The sequence below is a fragment of the Capsicum annuum genome, chromosome 6 (assembly GCF_002878395.1).
Source record: "Capsicum annuum cultivar UCD-10X-F1 chromosome 6, UCD10Xv1.1, whole genome shotgun sequence".
Classification (NCBI taxonomy): Eukaryota; Viridiplantae; Streptophyta; class Magnoliopsida; order Solanales; family Solanaceae; genus Capsicum; species Capsicum annuum.
Window position 1 is genome coordinate 158,492,728 of NC_061116.1, and position 14,687 is coordinate 158,507,414.

A 14,687-nucleotide genomic window follows, 5' to 3' on the forward strand; every position below is an offset into this window, starting at 1 on the left:
ACTATTTTATATTTTTTATTAAATATTATTAATTTTTTAATATTTAGATAATTTATAAAAATTAATTATAGGTGATATAATAAAATTATGATTGAAGTAGCTGAAGCAACCATGTTATAAATGTGTATTTTATTTTTTTTATTAAATACTATTAATTTTTAATACTTAAATATCATATAATAATTAATTAAGAATGATATAATAAAATTACGGAGTAAGCAGGCAGGTGACAAGCAGGTATGCCGACGGAGACACTGCCGAATAATAGTAATCTAGTTATAATCTAGTTATAATTTGTAACTGTCACTTTTGCATGTGGCAATTAGAATTACATCAGATTATTTTCGTTTAAATTTAATTTTAATCTCCATATCAGTCTCGCTATAACCTCTGGAAAAACTCGAGTCAAGAAAATGTCGAGTCTCAATTCAGCTGAATTTTCAGAAATTGTGAAAAAAATTCACTTCCTAATTCAGCTCAATTTTCATTAATATACAAAACTCACAAAAAAATAACACAATTTTCATCAGTTGTAGCTTTTCTAAATTGCAATTTGCTGATTACAAATTACAATCAATACTAAAACATCAATATTACCTCCCAGCTAAAACATCAATATTACCTCCCAGCTCCTGATTCTCATAACTGTGGTAGAAAAGTTCGAGGCTTTGAGCCTTTCAATAGTTCTGGAGTTCCCTTTCTTTCCCTAATTGTCGAGTTCCAATGATAAATGAAAAATCAGTCAAAATAGGGCTCTTCACGTAATGGACTGGGCTCATCCAGTGGGTTGTACTTCCATCTCAACCAATTGTTAAGAAATTATCACCCAAAGGAAAAACCAAAAAAATAAGGTGCTACATCATTCATCTCTATAAGTGATGCTGGAAGAAGGAACCTGGAAAAGCAGAATCACATGTTTATGCACTCTACGGTAAACAAACGACTGAATTCTACATAGTTCAGGCATTTATTTCAACTGAATGCTTCAGAGACAATGTAGTATAATGCTTAAGATAATTCAACGATGTTAAGCAAATAATACATCAACAAGAGTAAAATTTGTTATATCATAACATGTTGCCAGAAAGTGACTTCAAGTATGTTGGCCGTAAAGGAGGATTGAGTGAAGACCACAAATAGAACCATGTGCGTTCAAGCATACTGAGCAAATTGATACTTACATGTCTTCTTCTTTAATATTAGTATGAACCATACAAGTCCTACAAATACAGCTTACTATGTTTCTCTGTTGTTTTGTTTATTTACTTTGTTTGATTAATAATCCAACTTCTCTTTGATTGCAGAAAGATGATTTTAATTTTCCTAAAACTAATTTAAAGCTAAGGGAGAAGACAAATAAAACAAATACTAATTATTATGCATGCACATAATCTGCAATCACTATCAAAAAGGCCTATGGGTGTGTTGGCATAGAGAAAACGATTTTCAGTTATTTTCATGGTCAGTCAAATTTTTTGTAAAAACAAGTTCTTAAAAATGAGGAAAATGGCATCCCTAGTAAATGTAGGGACGACAAGTTCCATGTGTAGTGTTCCACATTATTATGTCCTCCCCACCCTCTAACATACCTCAAATTCACCTCACCCGAGTAGCTCCCATCCCCACCACCCCACACTCCTACCACCACCTCCTATGGTGTTTGTCTAAATTATATACATAGACTTTTAGGATATTTTTTGCTTATGTACCAAACACAAGGAAATAAGTAAGAAGTCCACTTATTTTCCTAGAAAATATTTTCTTTTGTACCAAACACACCCTAAGTTAAGTGTAGCCTAAACATCTAAAATCTAAGTTGACATCAATCACGAGAATGTTGATTGTTGAATCTGGTTAAGGATGAAATTTGTCAATGACCAACCTTCTAATCCCGCTTTTCGGAGATGATAACATGATTCGACTTTGCATCTTTTCTTTTCTTGAGAGCTTCTTCCCTTTTCTTTTTGGGGTTATCATGTTTTTGAAGCATCCAAGAAGGCGGACCTCTCTACTTTTGTATACTGGTCCGCTGGCCCCAACCAGGCAGTAAAACGGGCTTGTTGGGCTCTGGAACTTCCTCATTTAAAGCATCTTGTTTTTCTCTCTTAAATTCATCTTCAGCAAGAGCACGCCGAATAAGTTCTTCTTCAGATGGGATTTCATATGTGGACTTGGTCCCTAAAGTTAAAATCCCATCAATCATTTCTCCTCCACTATCTCTATCGCAATTCTCATCAATTCCTGCAAGCAGAATAAAGAGTCAGTCATAATAAACAGATCAGAGAAAGTTGTGTTGTGGATTCAGCAAATAGAGAGATTACCTCCGAATCAGTGTTACTCACACTAGGCTCTGTGACCTGTAAGGAAATTGCACTCTTTGCAATTGCAGATTTTGTTTGCTTTTCTTTAACTGATGAATCATTCATCTGTTCACCAAATATACGAATAAGACCAATTTTTCTATAAGAAGTAAGAAAAATGATTTCGAGACAACACGAATCTTTTTCCATGTGTTATCTGCAAAAATGGAAACTTCGTATGATGTCTTTGAGGATGGGTCTCTGGCAACGTCGTCAAAATTCTGAAACACATGACTAAATCAAAGCTTGATCACCATAAAAAAATGCAGAAAGAGGCCTATAAGAGATGGTAGTGCAGGATTTGATGAGGTTCACTATGCCTACTCATCCTACTCGTCAAGATATTTGCCTGCTTCTTTTGAGCACCAAAAACCGTCCTACTCGTCAAGACATTTGCGTCGTATAAGAGCCTATGTACCATTGCATCTGGTAGGACTCGCTGTAAAAAATCAGTTGTGGATGGCGGTACCACCATATTTTCCATCCCCAGATAAAATTTAAAATTTTAGTTACTTTACACAAGTTGGCGTAATATGTTGATAAGCTATGAGGAATTATCTTGAATAAGGAAAACAAAAATAGGTAAAGAAGATATGAACCAACCCGCCATATATGAATTTGAGCGAGGAATCCAGTCAAGATTTCTTCTGTTTGACCATACAGAGATTTAATCCAATGCACAATACACTTTCCAGGGTGTTTCGTCTGCACTTTGAGGTCTGCCGGGCTAAAACCCCAATTTGAAACCTATAAGACAGCTTCCTCCACGAATGGTTTTGCATTCTTTGTCCAACAACTTCTTATTGATCTCTTTGCCAGAACTCTTCAAATGATAAGTGTTCAAATAATAAGCGTTCAAATGATAAGCTTTATCCTGGAAAGATGAGATATTTTGTCGATTAGGACATGTTGATGTGGAAAATAAATGTGCCAAAGCCACTCAACCTCCATGGAATCTCTTATAAAACAATGCTGTTTTTTTAACTATAAATTGTAAATAAGGAGGTAAACAACTTTTTAGTGATTTGATTTCTCGTTAGCTTTATTTCGTTCATGGATATATCTTAATAAGATGAGCATAATCAGTTTAGTGGTGTTACTCTTGCTACACTATTCATAGTTGTTGGTCAAGAATCAAAGTTACTCACTCTTATTCCAAGTGATAAGGCAAGCCGTGTTTTGATCGGGCCATAGATTCCATTAAGGAAGCTTCTACGGTAAAAGTAAGGAAGTAGTCTTGGAAACTTCCTAAATAATATATACATGGTTTTCTTCTTTGTTGTCCATGTCTTTCACATTTTATTCTTCTCCACCTTGGTCATTCTTAGTTCATATGGATTAACCATTGGAGCAACCATGACTGCACCTGCAAAACCATTCAGCAATTAGATTCAACTGAGAATATGAAGCGAACCTAAATTTTTGTTTTGCATATTGAACAAAACAGAATAAAGTATAATGGGACTTTCGAAATCTTCGTCATAAATCTCAAGTGCGATGGAAGTGTCTGAAGAACCCTAGCGATCCAGAATCAAGAAAGAGCATCAACAGTATCATGAAACCTTCCCGGACAGCCTTGGAAGGCCCCTCCCCAGACACCACACATAGCAGTAGCTTTAGTGCATCGGGCTTCCCTTTTATAACTTGAGAATCAATTTTTTTTTTAATTCTACTGATAAAGATATTTAAGTTCTCTCTGGATGGCTCAGATCCATGACAGTGCCTAGAACTTTGTACGCTCTGTTTTTTAATTTGACCAGATAAACACAAAAGTTTAATATGTGACGTTTCAATGAAAAAGCTACAGATTAGAGAGACATAAACCCTTTTCCATTTACACCTTAAATTTGGACTCTTTCGACAAACAGTACATGGAATTCCAAGAGAACACAAATTCCTCAACATAAATAAAACAAAAAAAACCACCTAAAACAGTAGTTGCAAAATAACGGCAAACAAACTAAGCAGTTACCTTGGCAGAAAAAGCAACGAAGGTCTTTAGTTGATGAGAATCTAGAGAACACAACATCTGGCAATACAGGTACAAACGTAAGGTTTTTTTTGAGTCGGTCAATTACCTGAAATCAGTCAAAAAGCAGAAATAAATCGTAGCAGTGGATTGAGTAAGAAAGATGAAGAAGCGGAACAGTCGAGAGAGATGGGAGACTGGTACTGCGTGGGAAAATTTTACAATGGAAGAGCTTCAACTGATAAAAGTTGGATGAGGCTCCACTTTATTTTTGACATTTTGGATAGTGGGTCCATTTACTACTTTTTATCTCATTTATCTTTTTTGTTTTTTCTTAAGTTTTTTCATACATAATTAATATTTAACTTTTAAATACATAATTAAGTATTTGATGTATTTAATTAAAAAAATCATTAATAAATACAGAAAAAATTGATATGCTAATAAAATTATTAAAATAAAAAATAATTTTATTATTTAACAATTAAAATGTATATAAATATTAAATTTAGAATTCAATTATTATTATTTGAAATTGTTGTTCTAAAATTTAAAATTCAAAAAATCAAGTTTTCGAGTTTTTTTTCGACTGAAATTATGAAACTAGTCATGCGGTTTGCTCATATATAGATCAATAGCTGTCTTTAGTGAAAAATCTATTTTAAAACAATGAATTAGCAAAAATAAATTGAGGGACTCGATGATTTCTACGGACTTAAATTTTAATGGGACAAAATTATTTCGATCCCTCCTTTTCATTTTGCTATGCAACTAAGTAGACATTTTGAACATGGATTTGGTAATAAATAGAAAATAGGTATTATTTAAAGTTAAGTTTGAAATGCTATTTAAAAATTAAAATTTGTTTGAATATATATTTAGATTAAAAATTATTGAAATTTTGTGATTGTTTTGGTCAACTAATTAATCAACGCATTCTATCTAAATAAATAACTTGTATTTATTGAAAATAATCTGATCTGGTAGATCTATATGTTAAAGTGGGAAACCACACAACCACAAATTAATTTGTATTTTAAATTAATCTTTTACTATTAAAAAAATATTGAATGATAAACTTGCTTTTAACATTAACGGTTTAAACTTTGAAAGACGTTTAAGTTATTTTTAACAAAAAAAATATGTTTATTGATATTTTTTATTAAATACTTCATAACTGCTTAAAAAGATGGAGATTAAGACTAATTAATATATTTTTTATTCACTCAAATAATAATAATTGAATTCTAAATATAATTTTATATGCATTTTAATTGTTAAATAATAAAATTATTTTTTATTTCAACAATTTTATTAGCGTATCAAATTTTTTTGTGTGTTTATTAGTGTTTTTTTAGTTAAATACATCAAACATTTAATTGTGTATTGAGAAGTTAAATATTAATTAAGTGTGGAAAAAACTAAGAAAATGAAATAAGAAAAAAAATAAATGATATGAAAAGTAACAAATGGGTCCACTATCCAAGCGTAAAAAATAGAGTGAAGCCTCATCCAACTTTTGTTGGTTGAGCCTCTTCCATGGTAAAATTTTCCTACTGCGTGTTCTCGATTCTCAAACCTACGCTACACGTACAACAGCTGAAAGAACGATTGAACACGTAGCAAATTTATCTGAAATGACGAAACTATCCCTTAGGTAAGGTGGCAGGACAACCTTAAGGTATCTGCTTTATGACACTTACATATATTAGTAATAGTAAGATACCAAGATGGGTTGTAGTGCAGTGGATGGGGGTTACTCCACCCTTAACCAAAGGTCGAGGGTTCGATCCTGAGTATGGAGAAAACTCTGTTGGGAACGGCTGCCACCTTAATGGACCCAACAGCCTGTGATCCAAATTAATCGCTATTTCAATGCGGATACCAAACACCGAACACCGCGAATGGGTAACAAAAAAATAGTAAGATAAGATAAGATAGGTAAGTAAATAGAATTCCATTTAATAATATTAATTGGTAATTATAGAATACAATGTAAACAATTTGTTGTAATAAGTAAAATTACAATAATAGTTTAAAAAATTACTCCATTAATTTGTACCAGCTAGTGGTGATAGGCAGGTGCTGAGCAAGGGCCAACATATTAAGATTTAACTTTTTAAATTATTATGAAAGCAGTGAAAGAAATCATCAAAAAGAAGTATTGATATATTTATATATAATATGAGTGTATTTAGAAATTTAATCGCAGTTTATACTCTCTCAATAATTTTATCACCTAAAGTTTAGATCTTTCATTAAGTGTTAAAGAAATATATTTATAATTTATGCATGAAGTGGTATAAAAAATTAAATAGTTTTAAATAATTTAAGTTTTTAATTATTCTGATTTACAATACTTTTTTCTTTTATTTCAATTTAAGTGACGTTGATATAATTTTGAGAGTCAAACAAATATCACGCTTGAAGTAGCAAGACGGACATGTCTTAAATGGCTCGTAAGAACTAATTATAAGTGATATAGAAAAATTGCTATAAAAAATTACTTGTGAAAATAATTTAAGTGGGTCTCATATAAGATGTCAAGTTAATTTTAAACATCAAGAGTTTATTTATCATTTTATATATATTTTACCTTTTTTATTAAATATTATTAATTTTTTAATACTTAGATTACTTATAATAATTATTTAGAGATGATATAGTAAAATTACGGTTGAAGCAGCTGCAACATACATGTCGTAAATGTATATTTTAATTTTTTTTTAATTAAATATTATTAGTTTTTAATACGTAAATGAAATATAATAATTAATTGAGGGTGATATAGTAAAATCACGGAGCAAGTAGTGATCGGCAAGGAAGTCAACCACCGAAATAAAAAAGTAGTTAAAAAATTAAAGTTTTATTTCCTTGTTTACGTATTTTATTCTTCATTTAGTTGTACCTAATAAAAATTGTTATTTTGATCGTTCAAATCTTAGCTTGTAACTATATATTTAATTTTTTGTTTGAATCTAATCATTTAGATCTCAGTAGGTATACTACTTTCATAATTTTTTGTTTGAATCTATTACAAAGTACTTCATCCAACCATTTTAAATTTATAATTCTTTATTTATTTTATCCTTGTTATTAAATATTATTTATAATCTAATACTTAAATGACTTATAATAACTATTTAAAAGTGATATAATAAAATTACTATAAAAAGTACTTGTGTAAAAAATTTAAGTAGACCCCATATAAGTCGTCAAGTTAATTTAAAACATCAATGATTAACTAATTAGAAGCGATATAGTAAAATTACTATAAAAAATAGTTGTGAAAAAAATTTAAGTGGATCACATATATGTCGTCAAGTTAATTTAAAACATTAAGAGTTAACTTATAATTTTGTTTCTATTTTACCTTTTTTATGAAATATTATCAATTTTTTAATGCTTTGATAATCTATAATAATTAATTAGGGTAATACAATAAAATCACGATTGAAGCAGTTGAAGCAGACATGTCATGAATGTTTATTAAACTTTTTTTAATTAAATATTACTTATTTTTTAATACATAAATGAATTATAATAATTAATTAGAGATGATCTAGTAAAATCACGGTTGAGTCAGCTAAAGTAGGCATGTCATGAATATCTATTTACTTTTTTAAATTAAATATTATTAATTTTCTAATACATAAATGACTTATAATAATTAATTAGGAATGATACAGTAAAATAACGATTGAAACAGCTGAAGCAGCCGTATCATAAATATCTATTTACTTTCTTAAGTATTATTAATTTTTTAATACGTAAATGACTTATAATAGTTAATTAAGGATGATATAGTAAAATTATGATTGAAACAGTTGAAACAGACGTGTCATAAATATCTACTTTACTTTTTTAATTAAATTTTACTATTAATTTTTTAATACATAAATAACTTATAATAATTAATTGAGGATGATATAATAAAATCACGATTGAAGCTGCCGAAGCAATCGTTTACAAGCTGTCTGCTTCATCAACTTTATTATCACTTATATATTAGTAATAGATAACAGATATATCTAGAATGGAGAGACACATGAGACTACTATTCATGGAAGAAGCTGCCTTCTCGAGTCTCCTAAGTACGCATATGCACACGTGAAGGCTATTGCTTTTGCTTTTTTTTTTTCTTTAGAAAAAAAACCAACATAGAATTTATCTTCGTTGGTTTACATGTGTAGAAGAGGAGAATAAATGACTAAGTGAAGAGGTGTGAGAGTTTGACAGCTATAGATTTGAAGAGAGGTAGAGGTATGTAGACAAAGAAAAATTGAAGGAGTTGATTCGACAGGACATGACACATCTGTAAATCAGCAAGGATATAGCTAGATAAGGAAAACATGGAGGTCGAGGATTAGAGTGGACAATTAGTAGGTAGTAGAGTATTTTCTCGTTGTAATGCTAGAGCATGATCCTAGTTTGAAATTTCTATTTGTTTTGTTATCAGTAATATCACTAGTATGCTGGTATTATCTTATACTTAGATTTTTTTACTATTGTTATTTCTTTTACTTTGTTTGTCTTTATTATTTGTATTGTTGATGTTTTTCTTTTCTTCAATATTTTCATCTTAACGTTTTAATCTTCATTTTCTTTCAAACCTTTATTTGAAAATAATTTTTTTTGGATTGAGGGTCTATCAAAAACAATCTATTTACGCTATAATAATAGGGATAAAATTTGCATACACTACATTCTCTTTACACTTTATAGCTACATATTGAAATATATTGAATATGTTGTTGTGGCAGTGTTGGTGTTACATTATATTGATAAGTCTCAATCGTGCGTTTCATCTCCTCTTATCCTCCAAACAAAGTCAGCAGCTACTTAATTAATTAACTGAGTCTAAAATGTTCACATGCATCACTAATGAACTCTTTTTTGCCACCATTCAAATTGTAAAAGCATTGAAGTCAAGTTCCTACTTCTTGTCAGGTCCCTCCTAATTTGTCTTTTGATCATATAACATGACATAAAATTTAAAGATCATGTACTATTTGTTGAGGTGATCCATTGACCAAACAAATATTAATTAACCACTTATGTAAAGAAGAATAAAACTTTGATAATATTAAAGCACACCTTTGACTCCGTCAAATTAAAAGAGGTGTAACATAAGTTATATCTTACATATTATACTTGCTAAACTATGAATACGATAACTCTGTGCTAATGTCATCACCTTCGGTAAATAACACTCCCTTCAATTTCACGAGACACACTTACCTTTTTGATACAAGTAAAAAACAAGGAACTCACGAAGTGACTCAAAACAGTCCACAAACACACTCCAAAACAGTCCACAAATCACTAAGTTCCTTGAACCGATTGCAGACCTCTCTCGAATTCACAACACAACACTAGAATGAGAAGATAACAAGGTATTTGACACCTATTTCAGCCAACCCAAACTAGCTTAACAATACATAAAATGAAGAACAAGAAGGCAACAATTTCGGCCAACAAGAACAAACACAAACCGAGAGTAGAGAACAAGAACAACACAATAAGTTTGCAAGAATGAAAAGGATAGATAGTGAGACAAAGATTATTACAAGATTAAGAACCAAGTGTATTTCAACACTAACCCCTAATGAATGTAATAATCAACACCACACTCTTACGGTGACCGCCAAGAGAACCAACGCACCTCAAGATCCACCATTTCCAAGCAAAGGTCAATACTAGCTTTTCCAAGCCCTAAACTACAATGGCTATTCCAAGCCCTAACTAAGACTAAACTAAGGTGTTCTACTCTAAAAAAGAAGACTTTCAATGTTTCAATATTTCATCATTCATAAACTAATGAGAAAAGACCTAAAATGTTCTATTTATATTATTACAAGACAAGACAAAAATGACAACAATACCCTTAATAGGTGGGGTGGCCATGGAGTGCATTTGGGCCAAGTGAAGTGATCAAAATGCCCTTAATGAAGTGACTAAACCGTGAGCCATTAAGTGTTAACCAAATCCGCGAGTCCTCAGGTCTTCAATGCTTTAAGCAATCTTCCACTTACGACCTTGTTTATGCTCAAAACGGGTTCTCCATGCATGTCCATGTGTCCTCGAGGTGATCACGTCTTGATTTTCTAGGTGTTGGCCTCTAAAGATTTCATCAAAAAATAAGATGACCATTTGACTTGTATCATCCTCCCCTTCCTGGAAAAGATTTGACCTTGAATCCGAACCTTGCAAAATTGAAAAGAGGAAAAACAAATACAAACTCCTCATGGCATGAGGGTTAGGGTTAGAAAAATAAATCATTTCAACAAGCCAAGGTTGCAAATAGTTGTAATATAACCAAGGATCCTTTGAATTAAATATTAAAAGCTCAATGAAAGTTGCACAAATGATTTGGTTACGATAACCACCAAGAGATAAAGAAGCTACAAGGGTCCTAATGGCATCACTTAGTCCAAAAGGTAGAATTAGGATCTCATGAGCCGCAAGATACAATTGCCCTTTTATCCCTTTAAGAGACCACAACAAGGGTGGTGATTCAATTAGTTCTAATGTCCATGAGATCCATATAGCATTATTACTCACACAAGTGGACTTACGAACAAATTTGCTACCTCTACATAAAACAAATCCAAAACTAGTATGGATGTCATCATAGGCAAAGAGGTAGTATAGGAAGGAATCAAGTGTAGAGGCATACACGGATGAATATAAACCTTTTAAACAGATACACTTTGCTTCCTTCAAACAAATAAACAACTCGGCATCCACAAGTTGATATTCACGTAATTCAAGCACAAGTGTGTCAAGCAAAGATGCGCATTTAGAAATATTACCCCAAGGAGTCAATGACACCTTTTTCCTTGGGTTTTCAAGAAGGACTACATATTTCTTACCCTTAAGGGTACTCTCATCTTTCAAAAAGAGATTTTCATCTTTAGGAGGAATGTTGTCAGACCATATTGGGTTAGCATATCGACTATAGCTTCCAAGGTATTCTATACCATCATTGTCACTACTAGGTTCATTAGGAGTGATTATATCATCTTCAAACAAGATATTATACCTAAAGAGAGCATGATCTAACCCACGGGCAGATTTGGAACAAGTAAGTTCTTCACTCTTTAAAAGACACTTGTCAAGTTTCAAGGAGGTTTCACGCCCAAGATTACCCCAAGAATAGCTCTCGGGTTCACTCCCATCTTGTTGGCCAACAATTTTAAGTACTTCACTCACTTGAGTTTATTATGCACATCACACACATACTTAAGTGGTGGACAATTTTTACAGATAAGTGGGTCAACACAATTTTCATACGATAATGTACTTTCATTCAACACAATAACTTCAACACTAGGTGGACACAAATCAACCTTACGAGAAGAGTCAATTCGGTCATCTATAGGATCAACTAGTGTATCCACTCACACAACATGTACATAATCCATAAGTGGCAAAGAATCATTAGACTCACAAGTAAGTAAGCTACAACTCATACTCAATGGGCTACTAGCCATACAATTATCAATCACATGCACCAAAGTGTAAGAGTTAGCTATTTTACCTTGAAGATCTTGAGTAGATTCTTCTTTGCCTGGGTGTGAAGGTCCTCCACAAACTTGGGTATCAACTTTCTTTCGGCATTGTTCGACTTCGCTTGCCATGTTGGTACCTATACAAATGTCCTTATAAATAGAAGGACAACCAATGTTAGCACGATTTGGTGGTAATCCCCTCACTTCACTCCAAACAACCTCTCTTTTCCACTCTCGGATTACTACCTTGCACTCTCTTGTTCCTCTCAATCTTTTATCTCTCATAATAATTTGGATTAGAGGAGGTATGAATTTCTCTTTGCAGTTTGGGCAACAAGTAAGTCATGAGACAATTCCCCCATTGGTCTCTTACAACATTAGGCCAATTTTGCATGTTAGGAACTTGATGCCGTCCAAACCAATCGGCACCCAAGTATATATAACCGTATTCATATTGAGAGAAGACAACTTTTACCCCCTCGATAACCTTAAACCCATCCAATGAGTATGGAACAAGTAAAAGCTCTTGAAACAACCCCAAGTAATCGACCATGGATGGAAGAATGTAGTTTCTATAGTACCTATCATTCAACACAATAAGGTAGCCCGATATACCACAAATGGTCACCTTTCTGGAGTGTATACTCCTTCTCGGATCAACATTATAAGGCACACAAGTACCCCTCGATTTTGGAGATGCACCCCCCTCTTATTCTCGTTGGACAACCTCCACTTGAACTAGTATAACCATTCACACTATATTGACCTTGATAAGAAGTACTACAAGGTAAAGAATATGAATCTTCACACTCCTCATGTGTACTCTCATCATAGCTCTCATAAGCTTTACAAATGAAAGGGTTATATCTAACACCAAATCTAGGTTCGGAGTGGGGAGTGTAAGACTTCTCACATGTCCAACGTTATTATAAGAATCATCAGGAGGTCCTACATTATCTCCAAATTCACTATAAGCAATAGGTACTTCATTCCCCTCATTTTCTCTCCTAAAACCGTGTCCCTTAAATCTGCTAAAGTTTTGATCATGGCTATTTTCATAGCCTCCGCGATCTTCCTCAACTTCGTAGCCACAAAACCCCACACTACAATCATAGTTTCCCATATTGTAGTCACAATAATTCCCGGCTATCGAAGACATGTTTCTCTTATATCACCTTTGTACCTCCATAATAAATAAACAAGATTAGTAGTAAAAACTCCTCACCAACACTCGTATACACTCACCTTTGTGATTCTTACAATTGGAGCGGCGAATATTGAAAGTTGTTTATACTTCGATAGTCAATAGGATGTTAATTCTACTGGGCAATTGAAATGAATTCTTATTTGATCGACTCAAGATACAAAAACAAAATTTACTTACGAACTTGAAACAAAGAAGTTACTACGAGTTAAAAATGAGAAAAACACACAAATAACGAAGACACGAAAGAAACGGATTCAACAATTAATCTACAACTAAGTAGGTGATTACTAGTTGTTAATTAATTCTAGAATCAAGACATGCAACTAATGAAACAATAAAATAAAACTAAGAATCTAAAATTTGAGCTTAATTAAAGTTGCGTGAGCAGTAAAATGATGATGTGAAAGCCACGTATTGGTTGCGATTTCTACAATTTTATTTTCCAAAGTCCAAGTCTTGACCCATTTTTAATTTGGATTGGTGGAATTTGTTTTAAGGAGGGAAGAATAAGTCTTGGAGCTTTTTTTTTTTCAAGTTTCAAATTTCAAGACTTGACTTTTGTAGTATTTTCCTTAAAACATGGACCCTTGTATTATGGAAAGTTGTTGGGAAATGGTTGATAAAGTCTTTGGTGGTTGTAGTGTCTTTCAAGACTAACAAACCACACACCTTTTTTCCTTCACCTTTAAGGATCTAAAGTTCATTTTATCTTCAAAAATATATGAAGGCGGTGATGAACACCAAGAAAAACAACAACAACATCCACCAAGAACAACAACAACAATCTTCAAGAACAACAATAATTTCACACGTTCACTAATATCTTCAACACTTGGCCAAGACAACTACAACTTCAACAAAATGGTTCTTAGGCCACCAATTAACAACAAAATCACGTGGTCAAGCCTAGAACAATAACAAGGTGAATACCACACGGCCGAAGTGAAGCCACAACAACAAAAATGTCCAAAACACTTTCAAGTTTTCAAGTTCACAACAATATCAACAATGTAAGCTCAAACTTAGATTTAGACTCAAAGTGTTAGTGAAGGATAAAACTAACACTATAAAACTCAAGACAAGTAAAAATCTCGGTCAAGACACAACAAGAACACACTTTCGGCCAAGAACACAAGAATGGACAGATTTGCTTCTTTTTTGATTTTTTCAGATTTCAACACTTTTTGTTTTTCAACTAGCAAGCCCAAGATTGATCTTGTGGGAACAAGATCAAGCCATGCTCTGATACCAAATGATACAAGTAAAAAATAAGGAACTCACGAAGTGACTCAAAACAGTCCACAAACACACTCCAAAATAGTTCACAAATCACTAAGATCCTTGAACCGATTGGAGACCTCTCTCGGATTCACAACACAACACTAGAATGAGAAGATAACAAGGTGTTTGACACATATTTCAGCATACCCAAACTATCTTAACAACACATAAAATGAAGAACAAGAAGGCAACAATTTCAGCCAACAAGAACAAACACAAACCGAGAGTAGAGAACAAGAACAACACAATAAGTTTGCAAGAATGAAAAGGATAGATAGTGAGACAAAGATTATTACAAGATTAAGAACAAAGTGTATTTCAACACTAACTCCTAATGAATGTAATAATCAACACCA

The 14,687-nt window shown here is 32.4% G+C and overlaps 1 long non-coding RNA gene across 2 annotated transcripts; it reads right to left on the reverse strand.

Moving 5' to 3' along the window:
* Nucleotides 1-447: 447 nt before the first annotated feature.
* On the reverse strand, nucleotides 448-4,665 carry LOC107873138. 2 transcript variants are annotated; one of them, XR_001675123.2, is made up of 6 exons: nucleotides 4,333-4,665; nucleotides 3,509-3,726; nucleotides 2,964-3,234; nucleotides 2,322-2,799; nucleotides 1,883-2,241; nucleotides 448-895 (listed from the first exon to the last, which is right to left on the reverse strand). It is a non-coding gene; the product is annotated as an uncharacterized LOC107873138 (long non-coding RNA). The 2 variants fall into 2 exon arrangements; XR_001675122.2 differs by having other exon boundaries at nucleotides 2,322-3,234; nucleotides 4,333-4,596.
* Between the last annotated feature and the right edge of the window lie 10,022 nt (nucleotides 4,666-14,687).